This window comes from Choloepus didactylus, chromosome X, assembly GCF_015220235.1.
Source record: "Choloepus didactylus isolate mChoDid1 chromosome X, mChoDid1.pri, whole genome shotgun sequence".
NCBI classification, from domain to species: domain Eukaryota; kingdom Metazoa; phylum Chordata; class Mammalia; order Pilosa; family Megalonychidae; genus Choloepus; species Choloepus didactylus.
In genome coordinates this window covers 40,484,796-40,505,961 of record NC_051334.1, presented here as the reverse complement: position 1 = coordinate 40,505,961, position 21,166 = coordinate 40,484,796, and the positions used below count along the sequence as shown (strand labels likewise).

Sequence of the window (21,166 nt, the reverse complement as noted above, 5' to 3'; positions counted from 1 at the left end):
GCACAGCTGTATGATGATACCTTGGGCAACTGATTGTACACTTTGGATCTTTGGATAATTAGTATGGTTTGTGAACGATCTCAATAAAAAAAAAAGTGAAAAAAAAAGAAGCCCTCTTTTGGAGGAATGAAAATGCCTAAAATTGATTGTGGTGAGGAATGCACAACTATGTGATGATACTGTGAGCCACTGATTGTATACATTGGATGGATTGTATAGTATATGAATATATCTCAATAAAATTGCATTTAAAAGAAAATAAAAGTAAGTCCTCTATTGAACCAGTCTGTTCTCAACACCAGCAGTCAGAGTGATCCTGTTAAAATAGGTCAGATGGTGACACTTCTCCATACCTTCCATATCTCCCTAGCTCCGTCAAATCCTATAACCTCACTGTTCTAGTTTGCTAATGCTGCTGGAATGCAAAATACCAGAGATGGATTGGCTTTTATAAAAGGGGGTTTATTTGGTTACACAGTTACAGTCTTAAGGCCATAAAGTGTCCAAGGTAACAAATCAGCAATCGGGTACCTTCACTGGAGGATGGCCTATGGTGTCCAGAAAACCTCTGTTTGCTGGGAAGGCACGTGGCTGGCGTCTACTCCAAAGTTCTGATTTCAAAATGGCTTTCTCCTGGGACGTTCCTCTCTAGGTTGCAGTTCCTCCAAAACGTCACTCTTAGTTGCTCTTGGGGTGTTTGTCCTCTCTTAGCTTCTCTGGAGCAAGAGTCTGCTTTCAATGGCCGTCTTCAAACTGTCTCTCATCTGCAGCTACTCTCTCAGCTTCTGTGCAATCTTCAAAGTGTCCCTCTTGGCTGTAGCTCCTCTTCAAAATGTCACTCCCAGCTGCACTGAGTTCCTTCTGGTTGTCAGCTCATTTATATGGCTCCAGTGATTTAATTTAGACCCACCCTGAATGGGTAGGGTAACACCTCCATGGAAATTACCCAATCAGAGTCATCACCCACAGTTGGGTGGGGCGCATCTCCACGGTAACACCCAAAGAATTACAATCTAATCAACACTGATATGTCTGCCTACACAAGATTACATCAAAGATAATGGCATTTGGGGGGACATAATACATTCAAACCGGCACACTCACAATGGGCTGCATATGAGCTGCTCTCAGTTACCTCTCTGACCTCATCTCTCTTTACAGAAAAACAAAAACACTTTTTATTTTTAAATAATTTCAAACTTAAAGGACAGTTGCAAAAATAATACAAAACCCATACAGAGAGCTCCCTACCTCCATACACAGATCTTAACATTTTTGCCACATTTTCCACATCATTTTATCTATCTATCTACCTACCTACCTATGTATTTATCTATCTGTTTCTAACATGCTTCTCTACCACTTAATACAACTACCTTAAGTATAGTTATCAAGTTTGAGAAATTTAACATTGATATAAAGCTTATAGCCAATATTCCAATTTTTCATATGTACCAATAATGTCCTTTTGAGCCTTTTCTCCTCCATTATTAGATCTCGTCCAGGATCATATACTGCATTTGTCATTGTCTCTTTAGTCTTGCTCTCTTTCTCTGTCCCCTTTTTTTTAAAATTGTGAAAACATGTATACAACATAAACTTTCCCATCTCAGCCACTTCCAAGCACACCATTCACTGGGATTAATCAGATTCACAATGTTGCAGTACCATCACCACCATCCATTACCAGAAGTGTCCCATCACTTCCATCAAAGACCCTGCACCCATTATGCATTAACTCCCCATTCCCCCTGTTCCCCTGATCCCCTAGTAACTTTTACTCTACTTTCTGACTGACCTCATCACTTACTTCTCTTCCCTTGAATCCCTCTGTATCAGCTAAAGTGGCATCCTTATAATCCATCCAACACATTAGGCAAGCTCCTGTCTCAAGATCTTTGCATTTGTTGTTCCCTCTGCTGGAATGGTCTTTCTTCAGATATCCTCATTTCCTTCAGATGTTAGTTAAATGTCACCTTCTTATTAATCTCCACACTACCACGACCACCCAACACATCCTAACCCCCTTCTTGGCTTTATTTTATTCTTTACTATGTTTCACTTTTGATATAGCTTTTAATATATCTATGTCTATTTTCTGTAATTTTACATATTTATCCTGTTTTGGTCTGCTTTTCCCATGAGAATATAATCTCATGCAGGTAGGATTTTTATCTCCTTTGTTTCCTCTTTATTCTCAGTGTTTTGAACCACCCTTATCATACAATAGATGAACAATAAATATTTTAAATGAATGATGTTACCTACTCTAATTAAATGTGCTTCAGCAGGGAACTGTTGGCTAAATATTATGCTTCAAGGACTATAATGCCAGTAACTGGTTAAATATTTTCTTCAAGCTATTTCTTCAACATCCTTCAATTACAGCATTTTTACTATATCAATAGGTATAACTCTAATAAAAGATGGTATTGTCTGTCAGATCTCCATTTATGAATTTATAGGAGTTGTGAGTATGGGCTCCTTCTTTAGACTGTCATTCTTGATGTGCCAGGGTTTCGTTTGTTTTGTTTTTAGGTATATATTTTTCATTCTCCTCTCAGCAATTCCTTTGTGATCTCATTCTTCTCTTGCTTCATTCACTTTCTACTATACCCTAAAAAATTTGGGAGACTGGTAGATTGCCAAGAAAACCTTTGATCTTTTACCTTAGCCATATTTTCAGTGTTATCTCAATTTTGAACAGGCTCAAGAGACATAAATTATTTTCTCAGATTCAGACATGATTAGGCATACAGTTTTTATCATCAAGTTCTGCTTACTATAAATCTTTATTGACAACATGTACAAACTACATTGGTATGATGAAGAAGGAAGCAGGGGAGGCTTCTGAAATTAGCACCAGTGTTCCTCAAATCTCAGAACAATTGCTTGATGATGTTTAATGAAGCACTTGCCCATTAATTTTAAATTGGATTCTCAAAATATTTGAACAGCATCACTCTGCAACGTATTTTTTTATTTTCCTGAGTAAAACCTTTAATCAATCTTCCCATAATTGTAACTCATAACCAGCTATTATGTCATTTAAATGGAAAAAAACTAGAAAGTTGGAAAAATATCTGAAACTATATCGATTTAAAATGAAGATTTGTTTTCAAATATATATCCATTAAAAATATTTGGGAAAACAGCTGGTGTGTGAATGTATGGCTCCTAAGTAAAACAGCTGGTTTTCCTTGTATGGCTCCTAAGTAAAATATAAGGACTAGAGAAGTATTTCCCCTATAAATATATCATGGAGGCTCAGTATGCAAGACAATTGCTTTTTCTTAATCTTAACTTTTTTGATTATTTGTAAATGTTTTAACATTAGTCTCATCTAATGAATAGGAATTACTCTTCCACACCAGGACACTATTCAATCACTAAATGTACTAGAGTTTTTTTAAGGTTAAAATATATTATTTTAAGCATTTGGAGATTTTAAAACAAAAGTATGTAGTTATTTGTGGAGAAATTAAAAATGTTACATGATGGCTGAAATAAAATTGCTGGGATAAGAATAGTGTGTGTGGAGGAGGGTTTGAGATATCCAAAAGACCAACACTTTACTTTTTAAAAATGGAAATACCCTGTTTTAGTCACTGAAAATTCTAATCACATAGCACCCCAGATTTAAAAATATTTATTCTTAAAATTGAGTCTATATATTTACCTTTTTATAAATAATCTTACAGTACAACAAAAGGCATGGTTCTCTGGTTTAAAAGTATCTCCTAGAACCTCTAGATGACTTTTATTGGTTCAAGTTTGTTGGACTTTAACTTTATTGAGTAACCACTTGTATTTAGGTCATGAGCATTTGTTTATTTTACTTGTTCTATTGATGGCAGCTTGGAGTAAAATTCATTCTCAAGGTCTCCCTTCTTGAACAGAGAATTTAATAACATCTCATTATCTCACCATGATAAAAATGTCAAATACCTTTATTTGAAGGATTCAAACCACATCTGTTGCAAAAGCAGTGCATCAGCTCATTAATCTCCTTTCTTACTCACCTATTACCACCTGTATACATACAATAATATCCCAGGCTCCCTAATGTAACTTAATTTTCATTACATTTTTTTAAAAATCAGAAAGTAGCAAGTTGAAGTAGTAGAGGGGAAGAGTGTCACTTTCTTTTGTTTGCTTCCTATCCATTCCCAGTTATCTCTGCCACTTGGTGCACAGAAGATGTGGTCTAACAAAAAGGGATTATCAAAAACACAAGTGCACACACATATATACACATACTCACATATGTCATAGTTCTGGTCCCAGGAGTTGATATATTTTACTTTTGTTCTTTGGTTTCCCACTTTCATGTTCAAGTTATTGAGCTGCCAGCTTTCTTTTTAAGTAGGAGCTATTTGTATAAGAAAACTGAAAAAAACTGCATCCAGATTGGCAAGAGAGAAGTGAACCTGTCTTTATTCACAGATGGCATGATCCTATACGTAGAAAATCCTAAGAAATTCACAAAAAGCTATTAAAATTTGTAAGTGACAACTGCAATACCTACAGTATCAGCATATGTGCAGAAAGAAGCATAGGGAAGCAACCGGACATCTCACTCACCTGAGAACAACAAAATAACCAGGTACTCACTGAAAGTTTTGAGAGCCAAGCTGAGAATAGGAGCAAAAACTGCTGTTAGGGGTTTAACACACAAATAGCAAGTGAGTACCACAGATCTGCCATAAGGTCTAAGACAGTGAAAGCAATTTAGGTCATATGAACTCTTAGAACTAACCAGCCAAAGCATCCTTTGAGGATAATGATCCACACTGAGGAGAATTGCTGGAGAATCCAAGTTGAAAACGACAGTGACAACAGAGACAAAGGAAAAAGCAAGTCCATATTAAAGTAGAGGAGAAGAACAGAGAACAGAGATCTCAGATATTAACCCACCATATTTTTGGACACTTCACAAAAACAAGAAAAGATAGAGCTCTAGCCACAAAGTTAGAAAATTTGTATCTCCCTTCTAAAAGTTCAGGAAACTACTTGAAAATGAACAACATATTAGATAAAGGACATAATAAAGGACACAATCATCTCAATTGATGCAGAAAAAACATTTGACATTCATGGTAAAAACTTTCAATAAACTTAGAATAGAACTGAACTTTACCAACTTGATGAAAGCATCTAAAAAAACCTGTGCAGTTACAATAATACTTAATGGTGAAATACTGGCTATTTTCTCCTTACGATCAGGAACAACGCAAGGATGCACACTCATGACACTTCTATTCAGCATTGTACTGGAGGTTCTAGACAGTGCAAATAGGAAAGAAAAATAAAAGGCATCCAGATTGGCAAGAGAGAAGTGAACCTGTCTTTATTCACAGATGGCATGATCCTATACGTAGAAAATCCTAAGAAATTCACAAAAAGCTATTAAAATTAGTAAGTTCATTAAGGTTGCAGGATACAAGATCAAAATACAAAGATCAGCTGTATTAACACATAGACACAATGAACAATCTAAAAATGAAATTAAGAAAACAATTCCACGCATGACAGCATTAAAAATAATAAAATACTTAGGAATACATTTGACAAAAGAAGTGCAAGACATGTACACTGAATATTACAAAACATTGCTGAGAGAAATTAAAGAAGATCTAAAGAAATGGAGAGACACCCCATGTTTATGGATCAGAAGGCTCATCATTGTTATGATGGCATTTTTCCCTAAATTAATCTAGAGATCAACACAATCCCAATCAAAATTCCCACAGGCATTTTTACAAAATTTTACAAGCTGACTGTTGGGAAACAATTCTCCCTGGCTATTTTACAGATCTGCAGAATCTGGGTCTTCTGAGCAAAGAACATGTTTGAACACTAAAGGCCTTGCAAGCTAGAAATTTAGAGAAGTGTCTTCCAAGAAACATTTGCTTACATTCCAGGGTAATACACCTAGAGACCTTCCCCCCACCACTCTCCTTGGAGAAGATTTGTGTACATTTCAGAATAAAGGATAAAGGTAGGTACTCTCTGTTTCTATCTTTGTCTCTCTCACTCTCCCTCTGGAGGGGAGGATGGACAGATGGGCCAACAGACCCTATTATAAACCCATATAATATTAGGATTCCTCTCCTCTGGTACAACCCACTACATGTGCAAGTGAACATCTGGCCCTCATTTGAATTGCCCTGTGGGGAATTGGGCATGAACAACTGACATAAGAGTGCTACTCTGGATGCTGATTTTGACATGACTGATAAAACATTTGTGTCTCTGAAGAAGGTATCTGGTGTCTTCTGTCAGTATATGTATGTAAAACTGTGACAAACTAACTTATCTTGTAAGTAGTGTAAAATCCCACACCTTTCATGATTGCTAACAACATTAATCCTAAACTTAAATGCAAAGACCCAGAATACCCAAAACCATTTTGAAAAAAAAAAACAACAGTTAGAAGACTTTCACTTCCTGATTGCAAAACTTATTATAAAGCTACAGTTGTCAAGACAGTGTGGTACTGGCATAAGGACAAACATATAGATCAAAGGAACAGAATTGAGCAGCAAGAAATAAACCCTTATATGTATGATTAATTGATCTTCAACAAAGGAGATGAGGCATTTCAAAGGGGGAAAAGTAGTCTTTTCAACACATGGTGCTGGGAAAATTGGATATCCACATGCACGAAGATTAACTTATACCCTTACCTTACACCATACTCAAAAAATTAACTGAAAATAGATCAGAGACCTAAATGCAAAAGCTAAAACTACAAAACTTATAGCAGAAAACATTGAAGAAAATCTTCAAGACTTTGGTTTGGAAAAAAGTTCTTAGATATGACATCAATAGCATTATCCATAAAAGAATAAATGAATATATACAAATGACTTGATCAAAATAAAAAACTTTTGTACTTCAAAGAACACCATGCAAATTTCTTGAACTTTAAAACTGCACTTAAGATGATTATATAAGTGAGTATCCTTGTTCATAGGAAATGTACATGGAGGCATTATGTGTTCAAAGAGTATGATATTTCCAACCTGTTCTCAAATGTTCCAAAAACAGATTAGATAGATAGATAGACAGACAGATAGATAGACAGACCAGACATACAGAATGATAAGGCAAAGGTGACAAAAGGTTAAAATTGGTGGATCTGGGTATTTAGGGGGGTAAGGGTATGTTGGAGTTCTCTGTATGGGGTTTGTATTATTTTTGCATCTGTCCTGTTTCAAAATAAAAAGTTTTAAAAACAGACACCATTAATCTACAACTATGCATGACAATATTGATGCTTTCAGAAACATAAAGTTGAGTGAAAGAAGCCAGACACAGAGAAGTTCATAGTATATGACTGTATTTATACAAATTATAAAAACAAACGGAGGTGATGTCATCAACATGACAATGTAAACATCCCTTGAAAAAGTCTCCCCAGAGATTTAGCAAATAAAAGGACAAATTTCATTTGTTTTGAACTCTGGAGGACAGTAGAGACTGGAGAACAGCTCCAAAAATGCTGAATTTAAGAAACAGAAAAATGTCAAGTAGGAAAAGTCCATTCCGGACTGCTGGTCAGTTCCCATTTCCCCTCCCCCTCACATGGTCCTGTGCAGCCCAGGAGCCACACAGAGGCAGCAGAGCCCTTGGGTCCTTCTCACTGCGGACAGAGACTGCAGAGAGAATCACAGTTAGAACTCCACACATATCCAGGCACAGGAACCTAAGTTCACAGAGACCCAGGGCTGGACTATCTAAAGCCAAAATGGATTTGTATGAAGTAACCCACCTTTCTGGATTGAACCCATCTGGCTCCCTAAGGCAGGATACCGTAACAGAGAAGAAACCAGAGGCAGGAAAGCTTTGCACACACACAAAAAGAGTGGGTGGTGGTGGTGGGTTTTAAACTGAGCTGCTATAATATAGGATGGGTCCCAGAACTGAAAAGTGTAAGGAAAATGGGGCACTGAGTGAGGGAGAGAACTTTAAAAAATCACAGGATCTGGGGAGAAAAGTCTGCACAAAAACAAACACAAAGATCAAGATTCCCAGAGAAGGAACAGAGACAAGGAAGCTCTCTCCTGGAGGTGAAACAATTGCACTTAAAAATTGCACCACATATCCAAGGCAAGAATCAGATGAAGAGCTGAAAAAATCTGAACACTTAAACATGGGCTATTCTAAAGGTCTAGAATAAGTTAGACCAAGCATAAAAGAAGAGCCATAACACAAAGCTAATCAACAATAAAACCGTAGACAAGAGGTAGAAATGGACCTTCAGAGTTAACCAATCAAGATGATCAGATACTAGACATCAGCCCAAAATCACAAGCCATACTAAGAAACAGGAAGATATGGCTCACTTGAGGGAACAAATTAAAACTTCAGAGGAGACTCAGAAGTTGGAATAACTAATCAAATATATTCAAACAAATCTCCTAAATCAACTCAAGGGGATGAAGTAAAATATGCTTAAAGAGGTAAAGGATATTAAGAAGACAATGTGTGAGCAAAAAGAAGAATTAGAAAGTATGAAAAGAAACATAAAAATTATGGGGATTTCTACAATAGTACAGATTAAAAATATACTAGAGGCATATAACAGCAGACTTGAACAGGCAGAAGTAAGGATTAGTGAGCTAGAACACAAGGCAATCAAAATTGTGCAATCAAAATTGTACAATCAAAAGAACAGGTAGAGAAAAGCATAGAAAAAAATTGAGCAGTGTCTCAGGGATTTGAGTGACAGCACGAAGTGCATAACCATAACATGTCATGGGAGTCCAAGAAGGAGAGGAGAAGGAAAAAGGGAAAAAAATAATATTTGAATGAATAATGACCAAAAATGTCCCAACTCTTATTAAAGACATAGATACACATGCCCAAGAAGTGCAATGAACTGCAAACAGAATAAATCCTAATAGACCTATTCCAAGACACATACTAATCAGAACGTCAAATGCCAAAGATAAAGAGAGAATTCTGAAAGCAGCAAGAGAAAATCGATTTGGCACATACAAGGGATCCTCAGTAAGACTAAGTACTGATTTCTCATCAGAAACCATGGGAAGAAGGTAGTGGTATGATATATTTAAGGTACTGAAAGAGAAAAACTGCCAACCCCAAATTCTTCATCTGGAAAAACTGTCCTTGAAAAATGAGGAAGAGTTTAAAGTATTCACAGATAAACAGAAACTGAGAGAGTTTGTCAACAAGAGATCTGCCCTACAAGAATTACTAAAGGAGTTCTTTGGGTTGAAAGGAAAAGACAGGACAGAATGGCTTGGAGTAGTGTGAAGAAATGAAGATCATCAGTAAGGGTAACTTCAAGAGTAAATGTAAAACCCAATAGTACTGAATCCTGAATAAGCAACTCTATTCTTCAATTCATATAAGAATCAGAATACAATTGAACAAGAAAAAGGCATATTTCCTGATAACGGATGTGCAAAATATGAAGTGGTAAAGTGGGACAAAAACAACATAAATAGGGGAAACATGGATATGGGAGCAGAGAACATATATGCTGTTGAAGCTAAGTTGGTATCTATTCAAACTGGTAGATTATAGATGTAGGTTGTGTAATATAAACCCCAGGGTAACCATAAAGAAAGTATTTTAAATATATACAGAAACAGAAATGAGAAAAGGATCACTCAGATACATTGCAAGAGATCAACTCTGCAGAAAAGGAGGTTGCAATAAAGAAAAAGAGAGACAAAAAAGATATAAAAACCAAAGAATGGTTGAAGTAAGTACTGTCTTTATAGTAATAACACTGAATGTTAAAGGATCATATTACCAATCAAAAGATGCAGATTGGCAGAATAGATTAAAAAAAAAGCATAATCCAACTATATATTGTTCACAAGAAACTCACCTTAGACCCAAAGACACAAATAGATTGAAAGTGATAGGTTGGAAAAAAGATATTCCATGCTAATAGTAAACAAAAAGTGCTGGGGTAGCTATACAATATCAGACAAAATAGACTTTAAGTCAAAAGCTGTTATAAGAGACAAAGAAGGACCCTATATATTAATAAAAGGGGCAATTGACCAAGAAGAAATAGCAATCATAAATATGCAACTAACCACAGTGTCCCAAAATACATGAGGCAAACACTGGCAAGACTGAAGGGTGAAATAGATGTCTCTTCAATGATAGTTGGAGACTTCAATACACCACTTTCATCAATAGATAGAACACCTAGGTGGAAGATCAATAAGGAAATAGAGAACTTGAATAATATGATAAATGAACTAGACCTAACAGAACAGAACATTGCACCCCAAACAGCAGGATATACATTCTTCTAAAGTGCACATGGCTCATTCTCCAGGATAGACCACATGTTGGGTCACAAAACAAGTCTCAATAAATTTAGAAAGATTGAAATCATACAAAGCATTTTCTCTGACTATAATGGAATGAAGTTGGATATCAATATCAGGCAAAGAACTGGAAAATTTACAAATACATGGAAGTTAAATAAGACTTTCTTAAACAATCAGTGCATCAAAGAAGAAATTGCAAGAGAAATCAGTAAATATCTTGAGATAAACGAAAATGAGAACACAACATATCAAAACTTATGGGATGCAGTGAAGATAGTGCTGAGAGGGAAATTTATAGCCCTAAATGCCCACTTTAACAAAGAAGAGAAAGCTAAAATCAAAGACCTAACCACACACTTGGAGGAACCAGAAAGAGAACGGCAAACTGATCCCAAAGCAAGCAAAAGGAAAGAAATAGCAAAGATTAGGGCAGAAATAAATGAAATTGAGAATAAAAAAAAATAGAATAAACAAAACTAAAAGTTGGCTCTTTGAGAAGATCAATAAAATTGACAAACCCTTAGCTAGAATGACAAAGAAAAAAAAGAGAGAAGATGAAAATAAATAAAATAAGATATGAGGGGGAGACATTACTACTGACTCCACAGAAATAAAAAGGACCATAAGAAGATACTATGAACAACCATACACCAACAAATTAGATAACCTAGATGAAGTGGACCAATTCCTACAAACATGTGAACAACATACACTGACTCAACAAGAAATAGAAAACCTCAACAGACCAATTACAAGCAAAGATATTGATTAGTCATCAAAAACCTCCAAACAAAGGAAAGCCCAAAACCAGATGGCTTCACTGGTGAATTCTACCAGTCTTTCCCAAAGAATTAATGCCAGTCCTGGTCAAACTCTTCCAAAAAATTGAAGAGGAGGGAACACTACCGAACTCATTCTATGAAGTCAACATCACTCTAACATCAAAGCCAGATAAAGATACTACAATAAAAGATAATTACAGACCAATTTTCTTCTTTAATAAATAAAGATGCAAAAATCCTCCACAAAATAGTTGCAAACTGAATTCAACAGCACATTAAAAGAATTATACACCATGATCAAGTGGGTTTTATCCCAGATATGCAAGATTGGTTCAACAAAAGAAAATCAATTTATGTAATACCATCAACAAAAGGAAGGGAAAAAAACACATAATCATCTCAATTGACACAGAAAAGGCATTTGACAAAATTCAGCATCTTTTCTTGATAAAAACACTTAGAAAAATAGGAATGGGGGGGAGCTTCCTCAACATGATTAAGGGCATATATGAAAAACACACAGCTAACATCATACTCAATGGTGAAAGATTGAAAGCTTTCCCTCCAAGATCTGGAACAAGACAAGGATGCCTATTGTCACCACTGTTATTCAACATAATGCTGGAAGTTCTATCTGGAGCAATTAGACAAGAAAAAGAAATAAAAGGCATCCAAATTGGAAGGAAAGAAGTAAAACTTTCCCTATTTGCAGATGACATGATCCTATATGTAAAAAATTCTGAAAAATCAACAACAAAGCTACTAGAGAGAATAAACAATTTCAGCAAAGTGGCAGGGTACAAGAGAGACACTCAAAAAATCAGTAGCGTTTCTACACAGTAGCTATGAACAAGCTGAGGAGGAAATCAAGAAAAAAATTCCATTTACAATAGCAACTTAAACAATCAACTTAAATCTAACCAGGGATGTAAATGACATGTACACTGAAAACTATAAAACATTGCTAAAAGAAATCAAAGAAGACCTAAATAAATGGAAGGATACTCCATGTTCATGGATTGGAAGACTAAATATCATTCTGATGTCAATACTACCCAAATTGATTTACAGATTCAACATAATCCCAATCAAAATTCCAACAGCCTACTCTGCAGAAATGGAAAATCCAATTATCAAATTTATTTGGAAGGGTGAGGGGCCCCAAATAGCCAAAAATATCTTGAAAAAGAAAAATGAAGTTGGAGGACTCATACTTTATGATTTAAAAAATATTACAAAGCTACAGTGGTCAAAACAGCATGGTACTGGCATAAAGATAGCTATATTAACCAAGAGAATCAAATTGATAGCTCAGTTTTCTTAGGGGTTGTTAATTTTCTTGGGGTATGGTAGGAACATGTTGGAAGCAATGTAGTTATTTTAGATTATTTGTTTTTCTTACTCCTCTGTTTGGACATGGTTTATTAATTTTCTTGGGGTATGGTAGGAACATATTGGAAGCAAAGTAGTTATTTTAGGTTATTTGTTTTCCTTAATCCATTGCTTTGTTTGAAATGTTGTGGGGTTTTTTTGGTTGTTGTTTGCCTGTTTGTTTTTAATTTTTTGATAAACAAAGTTAAAAAATTGAAAAAAAATCAGTAGAAAAATGGGAGTAAAAACTAAATGACAAATAGGGTGGGATGGGGGGATGGTTTGGGTATTCTCTTTTCACTTTTATTTTTTATTCTTATTCTGATTCTTTCTGATGTAAGGAAAATGTTCAGAAATAGATTGTGGTGATGAACGCATAACTATATGATCATACTGTGAACAGTTGATTGTATACCATGGATGACTGTATGGTTTGTGAATATATTTCAATAAAACTGAATTAAAAAAAAAAAAAAAAAAGAGGAACTAAACACACACACACACACACAAAAAATTGATAGCTCAGAAAGAGACCCTCACTTCTATGGTCAATTGATATTTGACAAGGCCACCACATCCACTCAACTGGGAAAGAACAGTCTCTTCAACAAATAGTGCTGGGAGAACTGGATATCCATATGCAAAAGAATGAAAGAAGACCCCTATCTCACACCATATACAAAAATCAACTCAAAATGGACCAAAGACCTTAATATAAGAACTAGGACCATAAAACTTTTAGAAGAAAATGTAGGGAAGCATCTTTAAGATCTTGTGGTAGGCAACGGTTTCTTAGACTTTACACCCAAAGCAAAAGCAACAAAAGAAAAAATAGATAAATGGGACCTCCTCAAAAATTAAAAACTTTTGTGCATCAAAGAACTTTGTGAAGAAAGTGAAAAGACAATTTACTCAATGGAGAAAGTATTTGGAAATAATATATCTGATAAGGGCTTAATATCCAAAAACATATAAAGAAATCCTACAACTCAACAATAAAAAGACAACCCAATTTAAAATGGGCAAAAGACTTGAATAGACATTTTTCCAAAGAGGAAATACAAGTGGCCAAAAAGCACATGAAAAGATGGTCAACATCACTAGCTACTAGGGAAATGCAAATCAAAACCACAATGTGATATCATCTTAAACCTACTAGAATGGCCACTATTTAAAAAAAAACGCAGAACTGGGCTATTGACTAAAAAAAGCAAGTCAAAGAAGAGTAGTATGATTTAAAAAAAAAAACAAACCAGCTGCCCAGCAGTCAAAAAAAAAAAAAAAAAAAAAAACTAAGGAAACAAGATTAGCGCTCCACTCTGCATAAAGGCAGCACCTTGCCTCAAAATGAGAAAACCAAATAGGGAGGGCACAAAAGGGAACTATTGAGTATCAGAATTAAGGATGGTGTATTAGTTAGGGTTCTCTAGGGAAACAGAATCAATGAGAGATATCTATAAATATAAGATTTATAAAAGTGTCTCATGCAACTGTGGGTATGCACAAGTCCAAATTCTGTAGGGCAGGCAGCAAACTGGCAACTCCAATGAAGATGTTCGATGAACTCCTCAGGCAATGAACTGGCAACTTCAATGAACTCCTCAGGAAACTCTTCGCTGGTCAGCCGAAGAAGTGAAGGTCCTCTATCTGTCTTGCTTATAAGTCTTCAACTGATTGGATTAAATCCAGCTGATTGCATTCTCTCATTGTGGAAGACATATCTTTCATTGATGTAATCAGTCACAGCTGCAGCCAATTGACTGATGATTTAATAAACTAGCCTTCTGATTTATTAAGCAGCCACAAATGTCCTTGCAGTAACGGTTACGCCAGTGCTTGCTTGACCAGACACCTCGGTACCATTACCTGGCCAAGTTGACACATGAACCTAACCATCACAGATGGTAAGGCATATGTCTGGTTATAATCTAGATTACACTATGTTAGAGTCAGGCTTGCCCAAAGCAGATTAGAAATGGCATTATCATCTCTAACTCCTCCTTCTTCCTACAGGTTAAAAAAAATAGGAAACACTGCAGAGTTGATACCAACAAAAAGCAGTGGATTTTCTGCCTGATGTGCTCAAATGACCAATTCCTGAGACATCAGGTTTTCAAAGAGAGCAAGAGCTTATTGCTAGATGCAAAGCAGGAGCTCAAATGTCCTATCAGCCTACAATTCTGTCTCCCAAAACTGCAGTAATTCAGATAGTTTTATAGTATCAAAAGATGGGCAGGTTTTAGGATAATGAGCACAGTGGCTTTAGATGGTGTAATTAGGAGTGATTTAATTATTGACCATGTGCAGATTGATTACATACTTAATCACAGAATGTATGTAAGAAAATGGCAACCTTAATATGATGATGGGTGTGATTTTTAGTATTTTAATAAGGTATAGGTCACATATAGGTTAAAGTTTAAGCTACTGTGCATGTCAGGTGAGCCCATTTTGGTTAGATCCAACTTTGTTTATCAAGATAACTTTGGAATTGGCATGCATTAGTTTGGGGTTGACTCAAGGCCCTTCAGTAATAACCGTTAGGGGTTATCCTCAATGAATATAAGACTCTAAAGTTGAAAAACCGGATGAAAGGGGTACAAGTGAGGGTCAGTCACAATCTAAGGGCACAAGATAAAGGCTAAACAATCATTATCAGAGATCAAGGCAACTGGATTACAGTTCAGAGATTTCAGGTATTTCCCTCTGTCTACTCTAATATACCAGAAAGTGAAAAGGAATATCTATATAGTGATTCAGTAATCATAATCATCCCCTAAATCTAACTCCTCAGTTAAAGAGTGTTAGAAGAGACATGCTAGTCAGAATGACAGAATCGTTTTCAAGTTTTGTGCCTGGGTTCAGTTAGAAATATGTGCATGCTCACACAGTGGGGTGGCACAAACATCAAGTAAACTCACACTCCAATAGCATTAGGGTAATCTTTAATTTAGAGGTCACACCATCAGCTTTTCTCTTCCTCTCCCCTTCCTCCCTGTCTCTTTAAATTGACTTGATACTCCTGAATTGTGATTTGGAACTTCAATGACAGCAGGCAATTAGAATATGAATGTGACAGATGTACCTTCCTTGAATTTTCAGGCACTTGCTTTGGGGACACCTAGAGCTCAGGTTGATTCACTAATCTGAAACTATGGCAGCTCAGCAAGATATCCAATGCAAATCTGGGACTCAGAAATAGAGGCAAGGTTTTAATGACAAACTATAAAGGGTTTGTATTTCCTGGAAAAAGTCTGATACATTGCATGATTATCTTAACAAATGGGCATGGGAGTCACTGAATGTGCCTTAATGTTGAATAAGCAAAAATGGGGTTGGGATTGAAAATACTTATTTGGTAAAAAATAAATAACTGGAATTCAATTGTTACAATAACAACAAAAAGACACTATTAAGATGAAATAAAACCTGCAGACTGTGAGGAAATATTTGCAAATCACATATACAGATAAAGGGCTTATATATCCAGAACATATAAAGAACTCTTCTTAAAACTCAATAATAAGAAGTCAAGCCAGACTTTAAGAATAATTATGTTTTGTAGGAGGTTTAAAGACAGTATCAAAGATCTTTTTGTAAACTGGAGGTAAGTGGGTGTGTAAGGTATACAAGGTGTGCTTTGTCAAGGAAAGGCATGTAGTTGTGTACTCAAAAAGGTGTAGGACAAAGCCTGGGTGAATATGGAAAGTTGTGGAAGGTTTGTGGAAGTGAATTTTGTTTGTAGTAGTCAGCGCTGACTAAAATTTGATAAGCTCGTTTAAGGGAATGTGGTTTTGTCCTGAGGTAAAATGGCTGGTTTTAACACATAAGATAAGACCTAACTGAATATGGAAAGTTGAAGAGGGTTTGTGGAAGTGAATTTTATTTGTGATAGTCAATGCTGACTAAAATGTGATAGGTTTGTTTATAATATTTTCTTAAGAACTTTCGTATCAAACTGTATATTCATGCAAAACTGGTCTTTGGTTTTCTCTCTGTTAAAACAATGAAATTTTCTCTGATATAACCTCTTAGTAGGAAGTTATAAAAGTTTTTCTTAACCATCTGAGTATTCTGCCCAGAAGACAATAAAGAGCCTATGTCAAAAAAAAAAAAAAAAAAAAGAAGTCAAGCAAACCAATTTTCAAAATGGACTGTTCCGATTTGCTAAAGCTGTTGTTATGCAAAATACCGGAAATGGATTGACTTTTATAAAGGGGATTTATTAGGTTACAAATTTACAGCCATAAAAGTGTCCAAACTAAGGCATCAACAAGAGGATACCTTCACTGAAGAATGGCCGATGGCATCTAGAACACCTCTGTCAGGTGGGAAGGCAAGTGGCTGGCATCTGCTGGTCCTTTGCTCCCAGGTTCTGGTTTCAAAATGGCGTTCTCCAAAATGTCTCTCCCAGCTGCTGTGAGCTCCTTCTGTCTGTTAGCTCAAAGATCACTTCTTATACAAGAACCAGGACACTCACAACGTGAATGAGAAAAGAGAGCCAACAGAAACCAACTCTGAGATGATTCAGATGCTGGAATTATCTGATGTATATTTTGATGTATTATCTGATGTGCTTAAAGAAAAGACTGTCAATGCAGAATTCTATATCCAGTGAAAATATCCTTCATGTATGTAGGTGAAATCTAGATATTCTCAGATGAAGGAAAACTAAGAGAATTTGTTGCTAGCAGACCTATCCTTAAAGAATGACTAAAGGAAGTTCACTAAACTTAAAGAAAACAATAACATAAAGAGGCTGTGACTTTAAGGATGAAGAAAGAACAATGGAATGGGTAAATATAATAGACTGTATTTTCCATGAGATTTTAAAATTATGTTTGATGATTGAGGCAAAAATTATACCATCATCTGATATGTTGTTCAATGTACGTGCATATTTAACACAGTTGTATTTAAAAAAATACAAATAGAGGGTAAAAGGACAAAAATGGAAGTAAGGCTTCTACACTTCATTCAAAGTGGTAAAATGTCAATACCAGTAGACTGTGCATATTTCACATATGTATATTAAAATACCTAAAGAAACCACTAAACAAAGCTACACAAAGAGATATACTTAAAAACACTATAGATAAACCAAAATGTAATACGAAAATACACTTATCTAACCCACAAGAAAGCAAGTAAAAGGAAGAAGAGGAATGAGAAACAGAACAAACAAATAAAAATTTTAAATGGCAATGTAAGCCTAACATATCAATAATTATGCTAAATGTAAGCAGTCTAAATATACCATTTAAGAAACAGAGGTAAAAAATGACCCAATTACACACTTTCTATAAGAAAATCATTTCAATTACAATTAAGGTAAGGTGAATGTAACAGGATGGAAAAAGATATACCATGCAAATACTAATTTTTAAAAAGTCAGGACTGTCTATATTAATATTAGATAAAGAATACTTCAGAACAAAGAAAATTACTAGGGACGAAGATGGGTATTACATAATGATAAAAGGTTCAATATACCAAGAAGACACAGCAGTGCTAAATGGGTATGTATCAAAGAACAGAACTTCAAAATACATGACACAAAAACTGATAGAAGTTAAAGGAAAAATAGACAATTACACAATTGTAGTTAGGGATTTTAACACATCTCTCTGTGCGATTAATAGAAATACCAGGCAGAAAATCAGTAAGGATATAGAAGAACTGAACAATACAATCAACCAAAAGGTGGTCATCAAAATTAAAAACTTTTCCACAGTGAAAGACTCTGTTAAGATGATGAAAAGAGACGCTACAAAGTGGTAGAAAATATTTCCATACCACTTATCTGACAAAGGCCTTATTTGCAGAATATGAAAGAATTCTCAAAACACGACAGCAAAAACAAAGAAATAATCCAATTATAAAATGGGCAAAAGAAATAAATAGATATTTCACTATGGAGGAGATACTCATGACAAATAAGTACCTGAAAAGATGTCCAACATCATTAGCCATTAAGAAAATCAAATTAAAACTACATGAGATATCACTACACACTTATTGGAACACCTAAAATAAAAAATAATGATGATACAAAATGTTAGCAAGGAGGCATAAAAACTGGGTCTCTCATATATTGTCAGTGAGAATGTAAAATGGCACAACCACTCTAGAAAATAGTTTGGCAGTTTCTTATAAAACTAAACATGAACTTACCATATGACCCAGCATTGCATTTTAGGGCATTGTATTAGTTTTGTATTGCTATGAAACAAATTGCCACAAACTTAACTGCTTAAAACAACAACCATTTATTAGCTTATAGTTCTGTAGGTCATAAATCTGGACTGGCATGGCTGGTTTTTCTGCTAAGAAACTTACAAGGCCAGAATCAAGGTGTTGGCCAGTCTACGCTATTATCTAGAGCTTCTGGGGTAGAATCTGCTTCCAGGTTCATTCAGGTTGTTGGTAGAATTCAGTTCTATGCAGTTGTAAGACTGAGGCCCCCATTTCCTTGCTGGCTGTCAGCAGGGAATCATTCTCTGCTCCTAGAGGGCACTCTCTGGTCCTTGCACATGGTTCTCTCCATCTTCAAAGACAGTAATGCATCCAATTCTCATGCTTTGAATCTCTGTAACTTCCTGTTCTGCCTCCAGCCAGAGAAAGCTCTCTGATTTTAAAAGGGCTCATGCGGCTAGATCAGGCCCACCTAAATAATCTCCCTGCCTTAAGATCAATTGTGCCATATGACAGAACATAATCCCAGGAATATCTTATTCTAGTCACAGGTTCTGGGGATTAGAGCTGGACATGTTGGCAGCCATTTTAGAAATTCTGCCTACCACAGTCCACACTTCAGCCCAAAATGATTCATGCCTCTTCCAATTGCAAAACATATTCCCCCTCCCATACATTATAGTTTCAACCCAAAGTCTAAATTCTCATCTAAATCTCATCAGCTCAAAATTCCAACATCTCATCATTTATGTCAGATGTGGATGAGGCTTCTGGCACAATTCTTTGTGCTGGTTTGAATGTATTATGTACCCCCAAATGCCATTATCTTTGATGCAATCTTGTATGGGCAGACGTACTAGTGTTGATTAGATTGTAATTCTTTGAGTGTTTCCATGGAGATGCGTCCCACCCAACTGTAGGTGATAACTCTGACTAGACAATTTCCATGGAGGTGTGGCCCCACCCATTCAGTGTGGGCCTTGATTAGTTTACTAGTGCACTAAATAAGCTCAGACAGAAGGAGTGAGCTTGCCACAGCCAAGAGGGACACTTTGAAGAATGCACAGGAGCTGAGAGAGGAGCTGCAGTTTACAGAGACATTTTGGAGATGGCCTTTGAAAGTAGACTTTTGCTCCGAAGAAGCTAAGAGAGGACAAACGCCCCAAGAGCAACTGAGAGTGACATTTTGGAGAGAAGCTGCAGCCTAGAGAGGAACGTCCTGGGAGAAAGCCATTTTGAAACCAGAACTTGGAACAGATGCTAGCCATGTGCCTTCCCAGTTAACAGAGGTTTTCCAGATGCCAATGGCCATCCTCCAGTGAAGGTACCTGATTGCTGATATGTTACCTTGGACACTTTATGGCCTTAAGACTGTAACTGTGTAACCAAATAAACCCCCTTTTATAAAAGCCAATCCATTTCTGGTATTTTGCAAAAAGGCAGCATTAGCTAACCAGAACATTCTCCATCTGTGGATCTATGGAACTAAAAAAAAAAAAAAAGTTATCATTACCCAACATACGATGGTGGGTCAGGCATAGAATAACAGTTATAGAAATGCCAGTTCAAAAAGGAGGAAAAAGGAAGGTAAAAAGGAGTCACTGGTCCAAAGCAGTTTTGAAATCCATCTGTGAAATCTCCCTTAAGTTTCATGACCTAGGAACAGTCTTCTGTGGATCTCAGCTCTGCATTCTCTGTACTCAGTTCTACCCTCTGTGTTATTTATTTCACCCTGTAGGTTCTGGGTTCCTCCTCTGAGTCATCTTTCCTTTTCTTTTTTTCCAACAGTGCACTAGAGTTCCAATTTATTCACATACTCTCCAACACTTGTTATTTGCCATTTTTTAAATTGAGATTGTTCACATACCATACAATTATCCAAAGATCCCAAGTGAACAATCAATTGCCTCCAGTACCACCATACAGCTGTGCATCCATCACCACAGTTAATTTTTTCTATTTTTAGAACATTTAGAACATTTTAGAACATTTTCAGGTTTTGGGGGGAAAATGCATTGGTTGCATTCTCCCCCCAATACCTCCAAAAAAGAAATAAAGACAAAAAAAGGAAACTCAAATCCTCCCATACCCCTAACCATCCCCTCTCTATTACTGACTCATAGTATTGGTATAGTACATTTGTTACTGTTGATGAAAGAACATTAAAATACTACTAACTGTAGTATATAGTTTGCAATAGTTATATTTTTTCCTATATACTCCTCTATTATTAACTTCTAGTTATAGTGTCATACATTTGTTCCAGTTCATGAAAGAGATTTCTAATATTTGTACAGTTTATCATGGACATTGCCCACCACAAGATTCACTGTTTTATACATTCCCATCTTTTAACCTCCAACTTTCCTTCTGGTGACATACGTGACTCTGAGCTTCCCCTTTCCACCACATTCATGCACCATTCAGCCCTGTTAGTCTCACAACACGCTACCGTTATCTCTGTTCATTTCCAAACATTTAAGTTCAACCTAG

At 35.9% G+C, this 21,166-nt stretch overlaps 1 pseudogene; it reads left to right on the top strand.

The window, feature by feature from the left end:
• LOC119522088 overlaps nucleotides 1-17,096 on the top strand; it is a 122,003-nt pseudogene extending 104,907 nt beyond the window's left edge.
• The last annotated feature ends 4,070 nt before the right edge of the window (nucleotides 17,097-21,166 follow it).